Here is a 6170-nt window from a genome sequence, read left to right on the forward strand (position 1 = left end):
GGGGAGGGTAGAAGGGGCTGACACGGTGCCAGAGGAGACGTCCCTGAGGTGAGGTGAGCCGGGTGGCCGTCTGGGGGGAGGTACTCCATAGGAAGGGAGCATCACGTGCCAAGTCGCTAAGGCTTGCGTGGTCTGCTGTGGCTGCAGCCTCGTTCCGGAAGTGAGCTCAGAGGGGCCATGAGGGGACCAGTTCCACAGAGCCTCATGGTATCGTGAGCATTTTGGCTTTTTCTACGAGAGAGATGGGAGCCTGGGAGGCTCTATATACTCTTCGACAGGATTTGAGATTTTGCCAGCTGCAAAGTATCCGTTGATTGGACTGAGGTATTTAACAGATCATCTGTGATGGACAACTTTTGCTACCCTATTAAAAATTAATGAGGTTAATACTTGCAAGTGATTTAAACATTTTTTAAGACACAGGAAAGGGCATGTAATAGACCATCTTCTCCGGCTTCTGCCTGGTTGCCACTCAGATCCCCTCTTCAGAGAAAATCCCGGAGACCAGTTTCCAGTCCTCCTGCCAATGGCTGTTTCTGTGTTTCTAAGAAATACTCACATATTTCTCCCTCTTTTATGCAAATGGAATCACATTGTACATGCTGTTCTGCACCTGGCTTTTTATCACTTCATGTCTTGATATGATTCCACTCCATTACATCTAGAGTTTTCTCCTTTCTGACAGATGGCTAATCTGTCTGCATTGTAATGTATTAACTGTTCCCCAAGAGTGTCAAATACCACTTGGGGATGCTAACAGGACACCTACGCTGTGAAGCTCCCTCACAGAACTTGGCACACAGCAGGCGCTCAGCAAATGGGAACAAAAAGGGCTTATCCATCTTGGAGCCCCCAACTCTGAGCCACGCTCAACAGACTTGGACCCAGAAACTTCCCTTGAAACCCTTATTCTGAGATGGTGACTTTTGATTCTCAGAGGGACTTCTGAGTCAGCCCAGGGCTGAATCACTGTGTCCTGGCAGGTGGGAGACACTCAAGAGGTTTTGTTTTTTTAAATTAAGGGTAAGTGTAGAGGTTGAGCCTTGATTCATTCATTGAACTTTTCGTGGACAATGTCTTCTTCCCGGCAGAGATGAACTCTCTGATTGATCCACTCAGCGGTTAATGATCTAATCAACAGGGTCAGCTAGCCTAATATACAAAGAATTTTTATTGATTAGGAAGTTCATCAAATCAGTGACCAAATGACAGAGATGCAGTTCAGGACACTGAGAAAAGGAAAAGGACACAGGCTGAGAAAAATGCTCCACCCCAATCATGTAAATGCAAATTGTAACTAGGAGATCTCACTTTTCCTTATCAGATGGGGAAAGATTAAAAAAAAAAAATAAGCTGACAACACCCTGCCTCCACCAGGTTTTGAAAAGGGCCCCCAACTCCCTGCTGGTGGAAGTATAATTTAGTTTAACCTTGTTAGAGGACATTTGGACAAATGTATCAACAACTTTTTTTGACATGTCAAATGACTTGCAGGATCTCAGTTTCCTGACCAGGAATTGAACCCAGACCCTCAGGGCAATGAGAGCAGAATCCTAACCACTGCCAAGGAATTCCCTCTATTTTTTATAAGATATCTTTGCACTTCAGGTCAAAGATGTGTGTACAAGACATTCACTGAAATTGCCCCCTTGTTTGTAGTAGCAAAAAATTATATTCTAGTCTAAATGCCTATTACAAGTCCCCTTGTAAGATAAATTCTGTGATTATGGTATAATCCATACAATCAAAGAGTCTGCAGCCCTGCAAGGGGTTACGGGAGCTACATGTTAAGATATGGAACAACTTTCAAGACACGCAGTGTAGTTACTTAAGGGGTAAAAGCAAGTAGGCTAAAGTATAGGCTCCCATTGGTGTTATATAAAAAGGAGTGTACATATTAACATCCACAAATGTATATATCTCCTTGTCTCTATACAGACTATCTCTGGAAGGTCATACAAGATGCTGGTAAAAATAATTGCCTTTGCTGAGGGTAACGGATTCTCCAGGCCTCCACCAGGGGATCTTCCTGATGGAACCCGTGTCTCCTGCATTGGCAGAAGAGGATTTTTTTTTTTCCTGTTAAAAACCACAAGCAGCACTTAGGAAGCCACAGCTGAAGGCAGGGCGTGGAAACCACAAGCCGACGAGGATGGGATTCGAACCCACGCGTGCAGAGCACAATGGATTAGCAGTCCATCGCCTTAACCACTCAGCCACCTCGTCCTGGCACTGGGAGGTGTCCCCAAACTACTCTTCAAGGCAGCTGGACCAGTTTTCATCCCCATCCACGGTGTGCGCGTCCAGCCCCACATGACAGCCAGCAGAGGGCGCCGCAGGGCCGCGGCGCAGGGCGCGGGGTAGGTGGGGCGAGGGGGCAGAGCCGGTCCATTTCCGGGAGGACCTGACGCCGCAGCATCTAAAGTGTCGGCCGGGACCGCACCCCCGGGAGCTGACCTGCAGCCCCTGGGCCTCGCCTCGCCCAAAGCCCCCTCCCATGTCGCCGTCTCTGGGAGGGAGGGGTGTGTGGGCGAACCAGCAGGACAAAGCGCCCGGATAGTTCAATCGGAAGGGAAGGGACTGCCCAGATGGAGAAAGGCCCCGCCACCAGCACCTTACACCTCCAGGGCGCGGGTGTCCGCCCGCAGCGAGAGGGAGAGCAGGAGGCCCAGGCAATGGCATTCGAGGACCAGCCACCTCCGGCCACTACCCATCCGGCATCGCAGGGAGACAGGACGCTCACCTTGTACAGATGAGGAAACTCAGGCTCAGAGAGGCTGAGTGACTTGCACAGGGTGACTAGGAGAAGGTCCAGCCAGTAATCATTCACCAAACACTTGTTTGAGCCCCTACTAAGTGCTTTGAAGAAAATTGAATGGGGTAAATAGAATTAAAGGGCTTCGCAGGTGACTCTGTGGTCAGGAATCCACCTGCCAGTGCAGGAGACATAGGTTCCATCCCTGGGTGGGGAAGATCCCCTGGAGGAGGAAATGGCAACCCACTCTACCTGGGAAATCCCATGGACAGAGAAGCCTGGCTGACTACTCCATGGGGTCGCAGAGAATCCGATATGACAGAGCATGCAGGCAATGGAAGGAAAAAGATACGTTGTAAGGCAGGATCCTACCTTGGCTAGGATCATCAGAGACGCTTCCCTTCAGGTGACTTCAAATATGTGTTAAATATATCATTCTTAGCAAGAGTGTCTAAATTGCCTATTGTACAATTTCAAGACTAATAATAACATCTTTCTGTGCTTAAAATAGAGCATTGTCTGGGATGGATTTGGAGATTGGGGTTGACATTCATATGTATAAAATATCTATGTATAAAATAGACAGCCAATAATGAGAACCAGGGGACTCTATTCAATGCTCTGTGGTGACCTCAGTGGGAAGGAAATCCAAGGAGGAGGGATATCTGTAAGTTTCTGGTTGATTTACTTTGCTGTTACATGGTAAAGCAACTCCAATTAAAAAAATGTTTTAACCCCCTCAAAAAAAAAAAAATCCCAAAACATTATCAAAACCTCTCTAGAAGCACCTCGGCCCCCAACTAACCACCCTCCAGAATCTTGCAGTAAATATTTTCTTGCTTTTCTTTATAGTTTTACCACCTCCTTATACATTCCTAGACAATAAAGGGTTTCATTTACCTGCTTTTGAACCTGTGTAAATCCAACTAACTGTATTTGAGTTGGTTCTTTTTGCTTAACACCATGTTTTTTAGATTTGTCCCTGTTGTTGCATGGAGTTTTAGTTTGTTTTTTCTCACTGTATAGTATCCCATTATATATATGATTGTAATTTATTAATTACAGTTTATTAACCCTTTCTACTGTTGATAAACATTTGGGTTGTTTCCAGTTTGTTTGTTTCCATATTATGAACGAGGGTGCAAGAAATATTCTCATTTCTTCTGGGATTAAAGCTGGGCAGCAGTTCTCAACCTTGGCTGCTCACCTGAGGAGTTTTCAAAAATGCTACTACCAGAGGGTCCCACCCAGAGTAATTGAATCAGAACGGCTGCAAGGGTGGGGCCCAGGCTTTGGTGTTCCCTGGGGGGATCTGACGCCAGGGCTAAGAACCTCTGGGATGAAGCAGGCCAGAGAGTAGAATGCTAGGAGAGTCACCTGTTGTTCGCTGATGCTAAACTTTTCCAAAGTGGCTCATACCCATGACACTCTCGCCCGCATGGAACCAAAGTCCTCCTGCCCTCACATCCTCAACACTTGCTATGACCAAATTTTAACTTTTTATCTTTCTGATGGGCGTGAAATAGTATCTCATTGTGGTTTTAATTTGCATTTCTCTCCTTACTAATGAGGCTGAACAGTTGCGAAGTTCCTGCTGAAACAAAGACAGAAAGAGACTCTCTGGTAAAGATCCTGCGGAAGAGAGATTCTGGGGGGTCAGGGAAGATGAATGGCAGGTGCCAAGGGCTGGGATGTGGAGGAACAGAAAGAAGGCGGTGGATCATTGTGCAGGGGGAGGGGCAGAGCGGCTCAAGATCAGTGCAGCAGAGGTCAGGTCAGCAGGTGGAGGGCGGTGGTGAAGAATTCGGCTTCTGCTCTGAGTGAGATAGGGACACAGGAGGTTTGGAGCAAAGGCACACGGCGTTACTCCTCCCTCTGGATGTAGGTGGAAAATCACGATGGGAAGTGAACAGACAGGAGCCGTATTCTTTGTAGTGACTGTGCGTGGCCTGTCTCCCCCGCCTCCCCCCACCCTCCCCAGCTAGAACAGGGAAAGGATGATTGTTTTGCTCACAGCACTTAAGGATCCAGACAGTTGTCCCTGCTCTCATGCTAGGTGGTGAGTGGAGGGTCTTAACGGGTTTTCACAGGTGGAAACGAGTTGGAGAGACCTGCGGATTTAGGCCTGTGCCCAATCCCCAGTCCAGGACAGGCATGGCCCTCACAGTTGGTGGGCTCAGAGAGCTGGGGGTGAAGTCTGTCCCTCCCCTGGGCCCAGCCCACAGCTAAATCAGTCAATGACCCCCGGTGGAGCCTAGCCTCAGGTCCTTTAGACACAGTATCGATGACCCCAGATGAGTGAGGCAACTAACCTGAGCTCCGCCCTTCCCCACTTCTTTCTCCCACCTGCCCAGAGTAATCTTTCTCAACCAAACTCCAAACAGGTCCCTCCTCAGCTCTCCAGTGCCCCTGGGGCAAAGTCCAGACTCCTCCAGGCCCTGACCCCGCCGCCCTGCCCACCCCACCCCCATCCTGAGAGAGGCTCTCAATGGCTCAGACGGTTACTGCCTCTAACCTCAGGCCTTTCTCCTCGGCATTTTCACTTCCTCTGGGAAGTTGCCCCGACCCTTGTTCAAGTGACCCGCCTCTTGACTGTCACAGTGCCCTGTGGTCCCCACCCCCCCCCCCCCCACTCATCGAAATACACTTCCCTTTGCATTGGAATTGCCTGTTGACTTCACCTGTCTCCTCCACTTGACTGGGCGAGCGACCCTTCAGCAGAGACCCCGAGTGTTTTGTTCAGAGTCGTATCCCCCCCAGCGCCGGGAGGGGTGCCTGGTCCGTTAGTGGGCACACAGTCAGTCTGTGCGTTTTTCTAGCTGATGCCCGTTTGCTTTGCAAAAAAAAAAAAAAGGCCGTGGCATTGCACACTGTCAGCAGCCACGTGGAGGTATCCATTGCTTCTCTCCGCCTCCGAACTGTGTGCTGCCCCTGGTCAATCCCACGCTCTCTGCGAGGCACCCTACGAGCGAAGGCACCCCCCGCCCCGTTCCGACACCCGAGGCGGTGGCGGTCTCCGAAAGTCAGGTGCCCAGACCCGCGGCGCGCGGCGCCAGAGGGCGCCAGAGGCGGGAGAGCGTGCCGCGCCGAGCCGGCCCGGGCGCCCGAGTCCCGAAGAGGGGTCCCGCCTCGTCCAGGGGTTCCCAGCGCCCCGCCCCCGGCAGCCTGCCGCCGGGCGCCCATGCACGCGCCCGAGGCCCGGCGTCCGCGCGGCCCCGCCCAGCTCCCAGCGCCACGCGGCGCGAGCCCCGCCAGCCCCCAGCGCACCTGCTCGGGGCGGGGCCTCTGGCTAAGGCGCGTCTCGATTGGCGCGGAGGTGACAAAGGGGCGTGACCGGGACGGGCCACGCCCACCCGCGACTGGCGTACTTAAGGGAGTCGGCGGCCCGTCTCCACTCACAGCGCCGCTGCACGGC

At 51.2% G+C, this 6170-nt stretch overlaps 1 non-coding gene across 1 annotated transcript; it reads right to left on the reverse strand.

Moving 5' to 3' along the window:
• Nucleotides 1-2144: 2144 nt before the first annotated feature.
• On the reverse strand, nucleotides 2145-2226 carry TRNAS-GCU. Its single transcript has one exon. It is a non-coding gene; the product is annotated as a tRNA-Ser (tRNA).
• Between the last annotated feature and the right edge of the window lie 3944 nt (nucleotides 2227-6170).

Source organism: Bison bison, unplaced genomic scaffold (genome assembly GCF_000754665.1).
Source record: "Bison bison bison isolate TAMUID 2011002044 unplaced genomic scaffold, Bison_UMD1.0 scf7180017864038, whole genome shotgun sequence".
NCBI classification, from domain to species: domain Eukaryota; kingdom Metazoa; phylum Chordata; class Mammalia; order Artiodactyla; family Bovidae; genus Bison; species Bison bison.